The sequence below is a fragment of the Ricinus communis genome, chromosome 4 (assembly GCF_019578655.1).
Source record: "Ricinus communis isolate WT05 ecotype wild-type chromosome 4, ASM1957865v1, whole genome shotgun sequence".
NCBI lineage: Eukaryota > Viridiplantae > Streptophyta > Magnoliopsida > Malpighiales > Euphorbiaceae > Ricinus > Ricinus communis.
This window is the reverse complement of record NC_063259.1, coordinates 22,373,865-22,393,158: the sequence shown is the minus strand read 5'-3', so window position 1 is coordinate 22,393,158 and position 19,294 is coordinate 22,373,865. Positions and strand designations below refer to the sequence as shown.

At 31.9% G+C, this 19,294-nt stretch overlaps 1 long non-coding RNA gene across 1 annotated transcript; it reads left to right on the top strand.

Moving 5' to 3' along the window:
- The first annotated feature begins 7,877 nt into the window (after positions 1-7,877).
- Positions 7,878-10,555, top strand: LOC125369898. Its single transcript, XR_007215582.1, has 2 exons — positions 7,878-8,603; positions 10,085-10,555. It is a non-coding gene; the product is annotated as an uncharacterized LOC125369898 (long non-coding RNA).
- Positions 10,556-19,294: the final 8,739 nt, after the last annotated feature.

The following is a 19,294-nucleotide window of genomic DNA, read 5'->3' as shown; positions in this document are numbered from 1 at the left end:
GGATTTGTTAATCATCCCTGAAATTGGAAGTATCTTAATTTATAGCACTCTTTCATTCTCTCGCAGCTCACACCTAACTCATGATCTCCTTATTTTTTTGCTTAATCACTGCAACAATTATGGATGATCAGCTTCAACTTTCAGCAATCTACCTGCCATAACCAATTCTATTTTATCCGCCTAACTTAACTGTCTAATTAACCATACAACCACTCACACAGTAATCCAAAAACACACTCCAAAAGATATGAAGATCAAAATATTTGTTCATGCTATTAATATGCAGCAATTCTAAATAAATCAAATGATATGCGCTGGCCATGATACCTTGTTCTAATATATACCGAAAAGGCAAGATTCAATAGATAACAAAACATATTTTAAAGAGAGAGATGTCAGACAAAAAAGAAATGAGGTGAGAATTTATGCCTGGTGTATACCGCAAACGAAACGAACAAGAGAGCAACAGGTATACATACACTTTGGCATTTGACAATTGATAGACGTTTAATTATTTAAAACTAAAAAATGTGTATTAATTATTTAGAAAAATTATTATCTAGGCTTAATTATAGCTCCATCTATAGGGCCGGCCCAGACATTAAGATTCCTTTCCTTATAATTTGAGGACTGTGCCGCGCTTTGAAGTTTGAACATGTCTCAACCCTAGACGGCTAGCAGAGGTTTTACAAACGTCATATATACATATAGTATAAGACCTTTTCTTTTCTTTTTGATAGAGAAAGAGAGTGGAGAGATGTGGGAAAGCAGGAGCTTGATGAAGTTCTTGGTATGGGAGGCATGGTCAGAAAGGGGAAAATAAAAAAGAAAAAGAAAGGATTTTCTTTCTTTGTTTGTTTCTTACCTACTCCTCCCATACCAATCATTTCATCCAGTCATCTTCTTTCCCTTCTTTCTCTAATTCATAAAGGATACATCAAAATGTCAAATAATGAATTCTATCCACTGTGGTAAGGTTGCCCTGTTTTCTGTTTTTTGGATTTATCATGTTTTTGTTTCTTGATCTGATCTCCTTAATATTGGAATATAATTATTATTCAAAGTTTGTTTTGAATTTCATGCTCGGATCCAGGTGGAAAGATGACTGGATCAAGTTCTTTTCATCAGGAAAAGAAAGGAGATACTTAAACTGATTTTACTGTTAATTACAACAATTGCCCTTTTTTTCTTCTCTCGTTTGGGAAGAAGAATCTTTCACTTGATGAAATCTTGTGCGACAGGGAAGTCAAATGCCAAACGAAAACTAAAGCTACCTGAAAAGCAAAGTTTAATTGCAGTAGGTAATAAAGGTATCCAATGATTCCATGACTCAGGCCTGCAATTACATTAATGCTAAGTGGTTTGCTTTAATAAAATTTATCAGTTTAATGGAATTTTCAATTTTTAATATCAATTAATACTATTTTAAAAATAATAATAAATTAATTATTTTTAAATATATTTTAATTTTCTTAAAATATATAATAATATAATAATTTTAGTATTACATAAGTTAATACTATTAATATAATTTTAATTATTACCTTTTAAGATTAAAATTTATTATATAACTAAAAAATTAATTTATTATTAATACAATATCAAAAATATTATATAAAATATTATTTTTAAAATTAATATTATTTTTAGTATTAGAATATAATTAATATGTTATTTTTATAATAAAATTAGTATTTTATATGATTAGAATATTATTTATTTGTTAATATAATATTAAAATATAATTATTATATTATTTTTTTAAAATAAAGTTAGTATTTTAATTAGAAATACAATTTATTATTAATAAATTATTAAAAATTTATAATTTCTGTTTTCTATTAGTAAAAGTAAAAAATAAATTATTAGAGTTTATAAAAATAAAAATAAAATATAAAGTATTTGTTGATTTAAATAAAATATTTTATTTATTATATATTAAATATTTTTTAGGATATTTTTTATTATGAAAATTACCAACTTTAAAATAAACAACACTTCATAGATTTTAGTAAAATTAAGGGGTGAAATGGTTTTTTTCCTTTTTCTACTCTGTGTGCATTCGGCCATTGCTCATTTTTAAATGGGTGAGTTATCGGTATCGTACTCCAAAAACGCGCAAGTGGAAGTTTCTCGGTAGTTTCGTTCTGACTCACTTGCTTTTGCCCTGTTTATATATATATAGAGGCTTCTATCTATCATGCTAGCAATTAACTCTAAGCGAAATGGAGGCTTCTGTGTAAAGGGAAAGGAAGATGGGCTGTAGGAAGTTTCTGGTATTGGACGGGTTGGCAAGAAAATATAATTTCTGACTATGAAAAAAGTGATTCATTTTCTTTCCAATTCCGCCCATTCCAATGACTTCATACAGTTCCTTCTTTTCCCTTTGGCCAAAAACAAAAAGAAAACATAATAATATTAGTGGAAAAGAAGAGAGTGTCTGGAAATTTCTGGGTTGGAGGCTTCGGGAAAGAATACCTTCTGTTACAAATATATATTCTTTCCTTAAGCCTCCGATTCCAATGATTTCCATGTTTTTTCTTTTTCTGCTTTTCCCTGCTTTATTTCTTTCTATAGATCCATTGTTTCTTTCTTTTTCTTTTGGTCAATATTTATTGTTTTATCTGACTTTGTTAAGGTGGCTTTGTCTTTGATTTATCATATCTTTGTTTTAAATTTTTTAGTTGTCAATAGTATTATTCTTGCTATTGCTGTTGTTGTTTGCTGAAATGAATATTTTGGTATTTATTCTTGCTATTGCTGCCTTCTAGGTTTTTTCTTTTTTTTTTTTCTTTTTCCATCTTAATCTTGTTTTTTTTTCTTCATTTCTTGTTCTTAAATTTAATTACTGATTAATCTTTCATAGATTAGCTTACTATTATTTGAAAATTCTTATATGACTTCAATTAAATGATTAACATCAAGAAACTTTGAATTTAATCACAAAAAGAAAAGGGCTCCGTTAGCTTATTTGGGTTCTTGTTGCAGTTAGCTTGTGAGTTATTTTTTGCTCTGGTAAATTTTCTTCTTTTTTTTTTTTAAATTACTAGAAGGCTTCTTATCCTTTGTTTGCTGTCCAAATATATGGTTTGTTAGAAAACAAGAGACAAATCAATCGAAGTATCATGGAACAGGGGAGTATCATGGTTCAGCAGGAAGTATTCTGGCAAGAATTTGCAGAATAGAGTTGGGCAGGGTAACCAGCACTTGCTGCTGCTGCTGTGTATTTCATATGGTGAAGCAGAACTGTTTTGGGAAAACAATATTTTTTAAGTGGTTAATGATTTTTTTTTAGCAGACAGAAACAGTATTTGTCTTTAGATTTGATTGCTGTAATGTAGAACAGGAGAATTGTCTATCAGTAATTGGTTTTTTTGTAATTCTTTTCTTTCTCTTCCTTTTGCTGCATTCAGTTGTGTTATAGCAATAAAATCTCTTTTTGGTTCATTGCCAAAAAACAGAAGACAAATTAATGCAGCTGAAAGGATCACTGGCTCAGCAATTAATTATGCTGTTCAATCACCAAAATGGGGGATTTGTATGCCATTCATTACCTGAGAAGGATTTTCCTTGGCTATTTGGGATCTGCCCTATCAGATCACACAACTAATAAACTATTATTTTGATAAAGAAAAATGGATACAGAAGGAAGTGGTAAGAGTTTATGAAAAATTGATACACCATGGTAGTATGTGAGTGAGTTAGGTGAACAAATAAACTTCACTTTTTATTTTTGAATTTTATTAAATACATTATAAATTATCATACATACTTTATTGATTAATATCTTTTACATTTTTCCTACTAAGAAAAGTTAAAGTGAGAGTAGAATTATACTTTTATAAAATTAAAATTAAAAATAATAAATAAAGAGTTTATTACATTTTGTTTTAATTTTATATTTAAATATTTTTCAAGATGTTTTTAATTTTGGAAATGAATAAAGAGCACATTTATTATTCATTTTATACTTTTTAGTATAAAAATATTAATTGGCATTTTAAAAACCTGATTGGTAGAAATTAACTTCAGATACATCATTTTAACCTAGAAAAATGTATGGAATTTTGCTAAAACTACAAGCAGGTAACAGAGGTTCCAAGACTTGCAGGCCTGTTTGTTTGATGTAATGGCCTTATGTGTTTGGAACATAGGAAATGTTTCTGCTTATTCCGAACAAAGGAGTCTTAGTTGTTATTTTATTAATCTTAATACTTAATCTTTCAGTGGAATTATAGAATTTAGAAATAAGAGACGTAAATATTTTATTTATATTATATAAATAAAATTGATGAAATAAAATAATATTATAGCATAACATATATTTTCTAAAGTTATATATATAAATATTACTATATAAAGAAATATTTTCTTAAGTTTGAATTTAAAAAATTTATAACTTATTATAATAAAGTGTATGTTTCTATTTATAACTGGCTCAAAATTAGAACTATGTTTTTTTTTATCACTGTGTAAAGGTTATTTCTATATAGAGTATTACTGTAGATAGATCTAACTGTGTAATACGAATCGTTATAAATGATATGAAATTATTAAATTTTTATAACATTAATAAATTGATATTTTACCCAAATCCTTTGACATGAAAGAAATCGTAGTTTTACTTCCTTTGAGGTTGCAATTAACATTGCATTATGCCTCAGGTCACATAAACATTTGATATTTTATTAGAATTTTGTTGAAGTGTTAAATAGATATGAGATTCATAATTGATCTGACTATAATTTCTAGTGAATCGATTTTGTATATGCAGAGAGGGCTCATATTAATATGTGATGTTCATACAGTCTTCTTTTTTATCGACTAACAGTACTAATTAATCACCAGCATGTATTCTCTATGTTTCTGAGTTAAAGAAAACAGAAGAACATTTGGTATTTGCATACAAATCTCATCTTTCTTAATTTGCTCTAACATCCAATGCTTTACCCTCTGTAAAAATGTTCGAGCAACATACATTAATGGTGGAAATTTTTAATATGACATTAATTGTAATACTCTAAAATAATAAAAATAATAATAAATAAACAGAAAGTTCTTCTTTTTCTTCTTCTTCTTCTTCCTTCCTCTCCCCCCTACCTTCAATTTTCGCCACCTACCGCTGGAAGCTCCTTGTTTTTCTTCCCTCCCTCGCCGGCGTCGCCTCCTCCTTCCTCTCCCTTGTTGCCGACGTCGAGCTTGAAGAAAGGAAGCTGTCGCCGTGCAACAGCCGTCTGCCGCTTTTATTTCGCAAATCCGATGCTAGAAACGAGCTCCCCTCAGTCGAAAGCCAATATCCCCCATCATTTTTCCTCCGCCGGCAGCAGTGTATAGCCTCGTCGGAGCCGAGACTTTCCAGCCTCGACTCGGTGGCTTCCGGTGAGTTTTCGGCAAAAGCAGCTACATTTCCGAACTCCCCGCAACTTAAGCTTCGCGTAGGCACTTCCGAATTCGAAATCCAACACCGTTGGCATTACCGGCTTTCGGACCCCAGTGTGTTCTAGATGCGTAGAATTTCAAATTTTTAGTTCGGTATAATTTTATTTAGACCTTAAACATTATTTTATAATTTTAGAAAATATTGTTGCTATTAATTATCAATTATAAATAATTTAATTTAATTAGATTTAATTAATTATAATTTAGATATAAATATTACAAATTAATTATTGTTACGTTCTATGGTAGATGTGGGTGGTAAATATGGTTGTATTTGATTAGTTTAAATACCATAAAAAATTTATGTGGGTTGGTTCTGAAATAAATATTAATTACGGACTGTCTGTAATTAATATTGATTTGCAGTGTGTTGCGGAATAGGAAAAAAATAATGCAGTTTTTGTGGCCTGACTCCTGTTAAATAATTGCGGCATACTTGAAGTGTTTCTAATTTTAGAGGAGGTTCTCTAGGGCTGTGAAAATTTAACCACCGAAGGAAGGTCTCTGGTCGAGCGTTACTCTCTGGGCGCCGGCTTAATTGGGAATCAAGTGTCCAGGTTGGATTTAAGGACCTTGGTTGAGTTTCGCTCTCTAAGCGCCAAACATATTGGAATAAGAGAGCTGAAAGGCTGCTAGTATTGAGGTTAGAATTCTGCTGAGGTACTCGTACCATAAACATTTAAATTGTATTTTCCTGAATTATAACATGACACATATTTTAATAAATATAATATGTTATTTTGATTAAATAAATATTTTATTGAAGAAACTGTATTTGTTATAGAATTATATGATTTTAACTCATTTTCGAGACTGGCAGTCTCAATTTTAAATTTTTCAGATGACAGTTAGGTTCTCAGTCGTTTTTTGCTTGACTTTTCGACTTTTTTTTTTCTTCAGGCTTATTGTAATTAATTTTTATTTTTTGTATTTTGAATTATTTAAAATTTTAAACTCTCCGCAGTAATGTACTTGATATATTATGTTTGAATTTCGTATGTAACAAGTTATAGAATGTTGCTAGCATCGAGGTGGAGATTTGTGAATGACATGTTGGGCTGATTTAATAATATATATATATATATATATATATTAAATTGTTAATTATTTAGACTTACTATGGGTTTTTGTGGCTTTAAGCCTATCTATTTTTTTAGTGCCAGTTACAGATCCATATATCGAATTTAAAGAAAAGTTTAAAAAATATATGTTTGTAATTTAATTTGTTTTTTTTAAATATGGTATTTTTCTTAATAAATTATTGAATGTGATTTACTGTGCTAGCAAAGTATAGCAATGTTAATATTTTATTCATATAGCATATTTATTTTTTTGCTATGATGTAATTTTATGGCGTTGATATAACATGCTATTTATTTATATGATAGATATTTCTCTTTTTACTATATAAGTATGACGTCAACAAGTTAACAGTATTATGGCGATAATTGCATTTTACTAATATAATAAATCAGATTATGTTATTTATTCAAAAAATTTGCAAACTTAATATTGAAAATTCATCAAATTAAAAATGTATATATTTTTTTAATTTTTTTATTTTTATGTATTATATATTTTATTCTTTTTTTTAATTTTATTAATTTCATAGCGCTGATATGACACACAATTTATTTATATAATATATATTTCTCTTTCTGCCATATAAATGTATTAATAGTATTATGGCTGCATTTTACTAAAAGAATAAACCAAAAAAAATTACACACTTAATATTGAAAATTCATCAAATCGAAAATGTATTTTTTTATAATTTTTCTTAATTTAATTTTATTCTACATATATAAAAGCATCTTCAGTAATACTCAATTTAATATGTATATATTAAATATTTAATTTATATGTATATATTAAATATTTAATTTTATATTTTAATTTATTTTAAAATACGTGTGTTCTAATAATATTTTTTAACTAATTTTTTAGAATATGGATAAAGATAGAGAATATAATTCTTAAAAAATAAAAAAAATAAAATATTTTTTAAAAATAAATAATAAAATATTTTTAAGAACTATTTTTTCTTTTTAAAATTAAAGAAACTAAAAAAAAATCTTTAAAAAGTATTAGAGAACGATAATGAATTATGGAATTCTAAATTTGGAATATAATCCTTATAATAGTATAATTTAAAAGTTTATTAGAAATGCTCTAAGCATCAAAGTAAAATAATGATATGCACTAAAAACATCCACAGTAAACTTTTAAATACAAAAAATTGATTTCCAAAAGACTTTTTAATTCTTTCTTTAAAAAGTTTTAAGAGCTGCATTTCTTTTTTTAAAGTTAAGAAAAAAGAAAATAATTTAAGAATATTTTATTATATTTTATTTAAATTTAATTTTTTTCTTTTTATTCATTCTCTCTTATTTTTTATTGATAAAATATTAATTAGGAAGTAAAATAAGAAGTAGTGCTACAACACACTCATTTTAAAATAAATTAAAATAAAAAATTATTTATTTATAATTTAATGAAATAACGTAAATAAAATATTATTTAGAATGTTCTAACAAATGGTTCACAAGTAATTATAGGTAAAACTCAAGGATAAGAATGTAATTGACCCTAGGGTTCTTTCAATCACCAATTATATAGAACCCATCTCATGACTTCTTAACCAACCAAAATAATTATCATGGCGAGATTGTTAGAGAGAAAGAGAGGGTTAGAGGAAGTTCATGGAGATGGGTGAGTAGGCGAAAAGAAGAGGCATCAAGAAAAGCATGTGTGTGCTGTAATCTGGTCTCTTTCTTCAGTTCATAAAAGAAAGATTTTTGTTTTGGCTGAGTCGTATATTTTTGCCTACACCACCCATTCCATCCACTTCCTTGAACTTCCCTCTTTCTCTTTTTACTTCCATATCTTTGAATGACAGGGAATCGGAAGAAAGACAAGGATAAGAAGTAAAGGGAGAGGGGTGCTGGGAGTTATAGGTATGGGGGGATCGGGCAATATTGCTTTTGCTTTTTCATCAGCAAAATGGTAATTCTTCCCGAGACCTCCCATACCATTGACCTCCAGCAATTTTCCTCCCCTTCCTTGGCTTGTCCTGCTGGTTATTTCATTTTCTTGGAAATCTTGTCAAGTCTGATCAGATCTACAAGCTTAGAAAAGAGAGAAACAAAAAATGAAAGAACTTGGTAAGATCTACCTTTGTTTATCTCTGTGTTTTATGCTTTTGCTTTTGCACCTTGGATCTTGCTTTTTAGACACTGTAGTGGAGTACAGAAGTTGCCAATGATACCGGATGATTATTATCCTAAAATATAGTCTGTTGTTTTAATTACTAATTTAGTAAATATCATAAAAATTAGTTTATATTAATTGATATAAATTTTATCACATAATTTGTAACTTTTTAGACACTGTAATGGAGTACAGAAGTTGTTTTCTTTTTCTCTTTCTCGTTAGACCTTTTTTAGCGTTTTATCATCAGCTTTAGATTTAGTGTTAAAAATAATAAAATTTACTATTTAAAAAGACGACGACTCATTTATTTATAAAAAATAAAAAATAAAATAAAGTGGAGGACCGGTCATTGGCAAAATAAATAAATAAAAAATAGCTGTCACGCAGTGCGAGTGGGGACCCTCTCTTTGGTCCCGCAGTGGACACGTGCCGTCTGGACTGCGGCACTACCTAATCCTACCGTCACCCTTACATATTATTCACACCGTCTGCGAGAATTCTTTTTTTTTTTTTTTTTAATCTTAAAATTACTGATCCTTACTTTTCTTTTTTGTTTTATTTAAGTCTTACATTATGTCTAATTCAAGCCTAATTCGAATTAAAAGTCTTTTCTCTACTTTATGTTTGATTAATTTTTCATCTGCTCACTAAGCCCGTTTGTCAGACCCATCATAACCCATCTAAAAAATTCCTAACCTACTAACAACTAATATATAATAATTATAACTTAAAAGAATTTTGTATATAATAATTTGTTATTCTCTAAGTCAGGAAATCAAAAAATTAATAATAAATGTTAATCTTTATGTTGAACAATAAAGGGTATTTTGGATATGTAATTATTAATTAGCAATATAAAAATTTACATTTTTAGATAAATAAAAAAACTAACTTATCAAAATTGACCGAAGAAAGGAACCATTAAAAAGAAAAATAGCTTATAATTTTTGACGGATAAAGCGAGAAATGTTCCATCAAGATTAGATTCAAGAGAGTAGCAATTAAAAAGAAAAAGTAGCCCTTCATTCTTTAAGCTCCCTTCTTTCCGTCCCACTTCAAGCTTCACTCTTTTAACACAATTTCCATGTATTTGAACTCATCTCCATTGAAATATCTTAGCCTCATGCTTCTTCAAAATAAACTAAATTATGGGATGTATATACATGTAAATGGGCTTTGGGGAAGAACTAAAATTAAAAAGGAAAAATGAAACATGTCAATTAGCAGCTGCTCTTTGTAGATGCTGGAGGTTCGTTTCTTATGCTTTGTTTGATGCATCATTTCTCAACAAGTCACTCAACCCCAAAGATTAAGTTGATATAAATGAACTAACGGATTCAATCCGTCGCTAATTTATATTAGCATTTAGAGACTCTAAATTTTTGAAGGAGTGGGAAATATAAGTAAGCTAATTGTATTTTAATTTTCGCAGAGCGAAATGCAAGGGAGCTTCGATTATGGAGTCCGTTCCCGAATTCCGGTCAGAGCCCTCCAGAAATGCCCTCCGATTCATGGTTTTCATCCACCTGAGGTTGATTGGAGCCCTCCTCCAAGCTAGATGCCCTCTGAAGCTTTGTTGAGTTTATGTTCTTTCAATAGAAAAATAACAGGAGAATGTCAAGGTTTCTGTTGAAGCACCCAATACCTGCATAACTCAGCAGGCAAAGACCAATATTAAGGACCAACAGTCTTTAACTGCTGGTCAAGGCCTCAGATATCAAGATCATCAAAGGCCTAGTGAGGGAAAAGGAGCAACACCTCTTCCCTAAGGGAAAAGGCTGCTTCTACCTTTCCTTACACAAAAAATTACCGTTGCTACAAGTGTATATAACAGGATACACACTTCTTTTATAAATTCAGAATTCTTAATCATCATTTTATCAATAAAATCTCAGTTCTTCTACATTCAATTTTTCCACATGGTATCAGAGCAGGATTGATCCTGTTATCATCTACCCAACAATCAGAATTTTTTTTTTTTCATCATGTCACAAAATGATCTCACCAAACTCACAAACATTATGTTAAAGGGAAACCAGAATTATTTCGAGTGGTCAAGAGCAGTTTACATTGGTTTGAGTGGCAGGAAAAAATTAGGGTTCATCACAGGAACCCTAACCAAGCCAACAATTCAAAACCCGAACCAACCAACAAAAGAGGAGATTGAAACCATCGAAGAATGGCAGACAAACGACTATTTGGTCATGTCCCTCATTACCAACACGATGGAGCCTCAGATTGCCAGACTATGTATGCTCCTGGCATCATCACAGGCTGTGTGGGAGAAGATGAGAAATCTGTATGTACAAGAACACAACTTCACACACATTTTCAGTCTAAAACAAGAATTAGCACACATCAAGCAAGGAACCGGTCCGAAGCTCTGTGACAAAGTACTAACCCGGTGGGAGGAATTCTGAGTTACCTCCCACCCACAATGAACCCGATCAAGCTCGCGGCCGAGGAGCGGGACTTAGTATACACTTACCTCGGCGGGCTCGATATGAGCTACGAAGCTCTCCGGTCCCAAATACTTCTCTCAAGCAGCCTCCCTCCGCTCGACGCCGTCATAGCACTCGTACAGCAAGAAGAAACTCGTCGCGTCACCATGGGAGCATCGAACCCCGACGACAATGAAGGCCGAGCCTTCGCTGCTCTCTCGGGAGACCAAGCCCGAGGCAGGGGGATGCCCACCAACCTCGAGCGGTGTCACCACTGCAACAAGCAGGGTCACACCGCCGCTCGTTGATGGCACCTGCACCCCAACCTTCGGCCGGCGCAGCACCGAGGTGAGCAAGGGAGAGGGCGGCGCGAGAGGGAAGAAAGGAGAGGGGAAAATAGAATGGGTCTTGTGGGATTAAGTGTGTCTAACCCTACGGGTTTTGACACACTTGTCGGGTCGGGAGGACCCATTAATGCCCCGATCCGACCCGACAAGCGACCCGGCAGCAACATTTGGGCCACCCGTGACCCCCGGCCATTGGTGCGGCGGCCCATTCCAATGACAACTCCTGGGCCGGTCCGGCCAATGCGACCGGTGGCAGCGGTTCTGGGCGGTCCGTGAAACTAGCCACAGTGAGCCTACGGCCGGATCCGTGATTGACAATTCCCAACTTTCACACCTAATTTCTCAGCTCCAGTCCATGTTACAGTCTCAGCAATCCCATAGGTCAGGTTTAGTATCTCACAATTACACAGATTTTTTACCTACATATTCTGATTGGATTATTGATTACGGGGCGGCCGATCACATGACTTGGGATTCGGCCATGATTGCACAAGTTTACTCCTGTGAATTCCCAACATGTGATCATTGCTAATGGGGATAGAGCCGAAATTTCTGGTTTTGGCTCCTCCACCCTTTTGAATCACCCTATACCAAATATCCTTCTTTTACCTAATTTTAAATTGAATTTATTATCTGTTGGTAAAATAACCCAGACTTTAAATTGCAATGTTATTTTCTCACCATCTGCTGTGACTTTTCAGGATCGAATTACCGGGAAGACGATTGGTGAAGGATACCTTCACAATGGTCTATACTATCTTACCACTCCCAGTCAGTGTTTGACCACAACCAACCCTTCCAACCAAGGCTTGTTGATGCATCAACGGTTTGGGCATCCGTCAGACAAAATTTTGAATCACCTTTTTCATCTTAAAATAGACTCCAGTTGTTGTGATGTTTGTAAATTTTCCAAGCACACTAGATTACCTTTTCCATCGTCGTCTAGTAAATCAGAAAAATCATTTGATTTAATCCACTCTGATGTTTGGGGACCCGCCCCTATTACCTCCTACAATCACTTCTGCTACTTTGTCACTTTTATTGACGATTACTCCCGACTTACTTGGGTCTATTTATTAAAAGGAAAAAATGACGTTTTTCCATGTTTTCTCAATTTTTATACCTTTATTAAAAATCAGTACAATGCCAAAATTAAAATCTTCCATTCAGACAATGGTACTGAATATATCAACAAAAAATTTTCTGCATTTTTTTCCCAAGAAGGTATTCTGCACCAAACTACTTGCATCTATACCCCTGAACAGAATGGGGTTTCAGAAAGGAAAAATAGACATCTTCTTGAGGTTACTCGTACTCTCCTTTTTCAAAACAATGTTCCCCACATTTTTTGGTCGGATGTCATCCTCACTGTAGCATATCTCATCAATCGGTTTCCCAGCTCCGTTCTTAACAACCTTAGCCCCCTAGAACTCCTCAAACAAAGAAAAATCGATCTAGGTCACATTCGTGTATTTGGTACCGCCTTTGTCCACATTAGACGTCACCATAAACTGGAAAAAAGTTGTGTCAAAACCATCTTCCTTGGATACTCCTCAGAAAAGAAGGGCTACAAATGTTATGATCCTACTACTTACAAATCCTACATTTCCCGATATGTGACCTTTAACGAAACCATCCCTTACTTTCCTAATGATCCCTCTCTTCCCACGGCATCCCCAACCGACTTGTTTCCTTCTAATTTTTTCTTTTTTGACAGCATACTTCAGGACATTCTCTCTACACAGGAGCGCACTCATATGCCTGTCATCGGCCCTAACCCTTCAGGGGGAGATACGTCCATTCCCATGGCAACTTCCTCAGGGGGAAATCATGAGTCACCAACAGAAGAACTTGCCCTGCGGAGATCCACTAGACCTACCAGACCTCCTGCTCGGCTAAAGGACTATGTGTCTAGTTCGGTATCATATCCTATTCATCACTATATTAGTTATACTTCAGTATCACCTTCCTATAAGGCTTATTTAAACACTCTCACATCCCACACAGAACCCACCTCATTCTATGATGCTAACACCAATCCTAATTGGTGTAAGGCTATGCAAGAGGAACTCCAGGCTCTGGAAAAAAATGAAACATGGGATCTTGTTACCCTACCATTAAATAAAAAACCAGTTGGCTGTAAATGGGTATATAAGATCAAATATAAGCATGACGGTACCATTGAAAGGTACAAAGCCCGGCTAGTAGCAAAGGGTTTTACCTAAATTTATGGTGTAGATTACCAGGAGACCTTTGCTCCAGTAGCCAAAATGAACACAGTCCGTATTTTATTGTCTGTTGCTACTAACTCAGGGTGGAGCTTATTTCAGATGGATGTCAAGAATGCTTTTCTTCAAGGGTCTCTAGCCGAAGAGGTATACATGAAACTTCCACCAGGCCATACATTAGCCTCTGAGCCTTCCCTGGTATGTAAATTAAAAAAGGAAATCTACGGGCTGAAACAATCACCAAGAGCATGGTATGCCAAGCTTAGTCAGTTTCTCTTAAAAATTAATTTCAGCAAGTGTACCTCTGACTCCTCTATGTTTGTTAAACACACTCACACTCATACTATAATTATTTTAGTATATGTGGATGATATTATTATTACAGGGAATAGCAATGAGGAGATTGAGGATGTAAAACAGGCTCTAAAGAAGGAATTTGATATCAAGGATCTCGGTCAACTAACTTACTTTCTCGGAATAGAAATAGCCAAATCTCATAAAGGCCTATTCCTATCTCAAAGAAAGTATGTTCTGGATCTTCTGCAAGAAACAGGAAAAATAGAAGCCAAGCCTGTAGATACTCCAATGGAAACAAAAAACCGTCTCAATCTAGAGGATGGCGACCCTTTAAGTGACATAGGTCACTACCAGCGGTTGGTAGGAAAATTAATCTACTTAACTGTCACTAGACCTGATATTAGCTATGCCGTAAGCATGATTAGTCAGTTTATGCATTCTCCCCGTACTTCCCACCTGGATGCGGTCGACAGAATCCTAAGATATCTCAAGGGTACTCCAGGTCAAGGTATTCTGATGAAAAATAATAATAATGCTAACACCGTTCTTTGGTTTCTCCGATGCAGTTAGGCGGCGGTTGTGGAAAATCGACCTTTGGATTCCCGTGTCTTTGTAGGAGGAAATCGGTAACGTGGAAAGCAAAAAACAATCGATGTGATAAGATCTAGTCTTTGAAGGCCGAGTCTAGAGCCATGGCATCAACAGCTAGCGAGCTTATTTGGATTAAGCAAGTGCTCACTGACATTGGAGTAAAGTGCAAGGATCCAATGGAGATGTACTGTGACAACCAAGCAGCCAGACACATAGCATCAAACCCAGTCTTTCATGAAAGGACTAAACATATTAAAGTTGACTGCCACTTCATAAGAGAAGAGGTCCAATCAGGAGAAATCACAACCCCGTTTGTCAGAAGCCACGATCAACTAGCAGATATCTTCACCAAGGCCCTAGACAAAGCAAGCCACCAAAGACTTCTAAGCAAGATGGGTTCTATCAACTTATTCGAACCCACCTTGAAGGGGAGTGTTAAAGCACCCAATACTTGCATAACTCAGCAGGCAAAGACCAACATTAAGTACCAACAATCTTTAACTGCTGGTCAAGGCCTCAGATATCAAGATCATCACAGGCCTAATGAGGGAAAAGGAGCAACACCTCTCCCCTAAGGGAAAAGGCTGCTTCTACCTTTCCCTACACAAAAAATTACCGTTGCTACAAGTGTATATAACAGGATACACACTTCCTTTGTAAATTCAGAATTCTTAATCATCATTTTATCAATAAAATCTCAGTTCTTCTACATTCGATTTTTCCACAGTTTCACACATGACCAACTTGTATAAATCTAAACTATCTACACAGACTATTTAACATAATCTATACCTTAAGGTTTCATAGATCATTTCATATTTATTATGGGTTGTATAATTTTTAAGAAATGGTCCGCTATGGACCTTGGTTTAGATAATAATTCCCTTGGTTTATTGTTTCTTGTTTTTTAATATATGAAATGAAATTGTGAATAGGATATCTATTATCAATATATAAAAAAGAAACCAAAAAAATAAAAAGAAATGTCTAAATAATATTCACTAATTTCTCCTAATAAATGTATATTTTACTTTACAGTTACAAATCATGATAAAAGTGGTGATCCGTTTTGACTCCATAAAGATATAAAAGGTTTTTCTAAATGAAAATAAATAATTAAATAGAAAGAAGTTTTTGAAAAATATACATATAAAAGGAAGTTATAAAATAATAATATATTACGCAGGATATTGACAGATATATATATTATTTTTGAAATTTTAATTGAAAATTTATATAAAATTATCTAAATTTTTATATGAATCCAGTTTTATTTTTTTATCTGATTTTCTCAAATGTAGCATCAAACTTTATTATTTTCTCAAATGTAAATTGTTTTAATCTCCGCTTAGTTGTGCTTATGCGGAACCAAAGACTAAAAAGGGCTGGAAAAAAAAATAAAAAAAATAAAAAAGGAAGATTGAGAGTCAGCAAAATAGATATGTTGACTCTTTTCATCTGTTTTTTTTTCTTTTTGAAGGAACTCTTTTCCTCTACATAATCATCCATTTTTTGTTATATATTTTTAGCTTTCAGTTTCGCAACAGGACAAACAATTACAGATTCAAAAATTCTTTTTGCTTCACTACTGCCTAGTTTTTCTTCATGTTATGGAAAGAGAACTGATCGAGGTTGGTCGGGCGGTCTCCCTCGTAAGAGGACTGAACTAAACTTAACAAGAACCTTAATATATGACAGGCGGAGGTGGAGTTCTGAGAGAGATGAATTAGTGCTGGCAGAGAGGATTTTATGATAAATTAGTGCGCAAAACATGCAGATAAAATTTAAAATAGCCTGATAAGGAATTAAAGAAAGAGAGAGAGAACTCTATGTAGAGTAGGTTTTCATGGGAACAATGAAGCACTTACCTTCGTCTGGAGCAAAAAAAGTATAGGGGAGAAAGAAACTAAGAGGAAAGAATAACAAAGGAAGATTCAGTTTTCTCTCTTTATGTTTGGATGGAGAGAAAACATGTGTCTTATTTGTTAGGAAAGTTTGAAGTCTAAGCAAAGCTGGAGTGGCTGTAGATGACCACAAATTACCAAAAAATAAAAAGTGATAAAATTACATTTGAGATTGAAAATGATCAGGATAAATTATTGTTTTATTTTAGAGTGTATCAAAATAATTAGGGACTTTGATTATGTCAATTACCAGGAAACAAGAAATCACCTTCTGCGGAGGAGCTTGGAAAAATTTCCTAGTTAAGATGTCAAGGAATTTACTTGGCAACGATAATATTATTAGAATTTCGTATAGAGCTAGAGCTTGGAAGAACAACTTTCATTATTCTATCTAATTGTTTCAATATCTTGACTCCTGACATATATATGATATAAATTTTTAATTTAAATTAAGAATAAAAATTTATTTTTATTTTATATCATCCAGTTGATTCTATTTAATCTTATATTCAATTATGACAGGATTACCATTCAATATAAATTAAACAATCACAAATTAAGAGTTTATAATCTTAAAAACAATAATTTCTTTATCTGATGGTAAAATCTTAGTATTTGAAAGTGTTATGATATAACTGGTGCTCCGATTATTATATAAATTAAAATTTTAAATATAAAATTTTAAATATATAATTATTTTAAAATTTTTAAGATAATAATTTATAATTTATAAAGGTCCTGCGAAAAACGTTCTAAATAATTTTAATTTATTATACATTTAAAAAAATATTAATTCACAATTTTTTTATAATAAATCTCAGCGAGAGAAGTAAAATATAAATTGACATCAAGATGAACCAGAATAGTCGTTCGTAGAGGAAAAAATTAGCATATGATCCTGAGATATGTACGTGTCTTATTTCTTATATCTGTGGGGTATACTTGGAGGCATAAGGGGGCCACGCCCATGTTTACTAAGAATTGTAGACCTGTTAACGTGGCAAACTACAATCGTGAAAACAAGTAAGCACCATCAGCGCCTCATCAACCGAAAGTCTATGCACTTTTCCTCTTACAAAAAAAGAAAAAAGAAAAAAAAAAAAAGTCAATTCATTTCCTATAATCTTCTTTTTTAGGAAGAGATGACAAATCCCTCATTATTTTGAATTTATTATTAATGTTTATTATTTAAATATTTTTACATGGCCATAAGCTTCAAAATAAATTGGTACGGTAATTATCACATCAAATTCAACTTTATGCAGCATCATAGGAAATATTCAGTTTTAGGAAGAAAAAAAACAACAATAACTACTATTGAAACAGAGAAAGAAAAGAAAAAAAAATGAATATTCTGGATCATTTGTTATGCTTATGCTAAATACATATTTCCTTTTCTTTTTTTTTTTTTTGCCATTAACCAACTAGTCAGTATGCCAATTTAGAAAATTAGAAATTCTTATTTAATTTCTGAATTCATGGTTGGGCGAAATAATGACAATTAATTAAAAAAACAACTAGAAGCTCAATAAATAGAAATACAAGTTTAAGAGTTCAAATAATATTTTCCAAAAGAGATCGGAGGCTCAATTAAAATAATAATAAAATCTGCATGCTTTAGAAGGTACCTATCTAACGATCATTAATAGAGAATATAATTGGAAGTTTGAGGGCTAATTTGTACCAAAATGAAGTGCATAGGCTTAATTTCAAAAACATATAAATTTCAGGCATTTAAATATATCTTTTGCCTGTACAATACTTTTGTATTGCTCATGAGCAAAACAATCAGTTATCAAACAGTTAAAGTGCAATACATCTAAAACGCAAATAAATAAGTCATTCACGGAAAGAATAAACAGGACCCACCCGCTATGTTTGACTCCACATTAGCCCTCCATTTTTCAATCTAATGTCTCTTCTTTTTCTTTTTCTACAGAGTGAAAGTGCAATCAATATTTTAAAAATCATGACAAAATCCAGAGGAGTTTTTGGCATTAAAGTCAATCATCATGCAAATATATTGAATAAAAATAAAAATATAATTAATAATTACATAGATTTAAAGTGTTTATAAAAGTGAGAGAGAGTTGGTAAATGGATAATGGAGAAAATAAAATGCACGAAGAGGGTTGTCAAAAAGAGCAGGCACATTGACATTCACATGGGTCTCATTTTTCTTTCTCACTTTGCCACCGAACCTCTCACTAACCACAGTCAAATCCAATTTTAAGATTTCCCTTTTTATTGAAGAAAAAAAGGACAAAAGAAAGCTTAAGTAAAGTAACAATATTTCATACGGGATCCATTGCTTAGAGCTGTGTTGTTGGGTGTATAATTTACTGTTAAATTTTTTATTTTAAAAAAATTATATTATAAAATAATAATTTAATGTATTGTTTATTTATTAAATATAAAATAAATAAATAATTTAGCTTTATATATATATAAAAAATTAAAATTTACTATTTATTTTATATTTAATAAATATACTGTACGTTTGATTTGACTAAAATTTATAATTCTTATCTTTTTACTAATAAAAATTAAGAAATTAAAACTATTAATACTTATAAAAGTAAAAGTAAAATAAATAATAAAAAATAAGAAATTCATTAAATCTATGTAAAATAGTTTATTTTTACATTAAAATATTATCTAAATAATTTTATAAAAATTATACTTTTTAAAATAAAAAATATTATTGTCAAATGCTATTAACTTGTTGGGTGACTAAATATTTAGCGTGATAGTTTGAGTCTAGAAGCTCAATATCTACCTGTAAAGCAAAACTTTGCTAAATCCTTTTTCCTTTTCTTTTTGTTTTTTAGTAT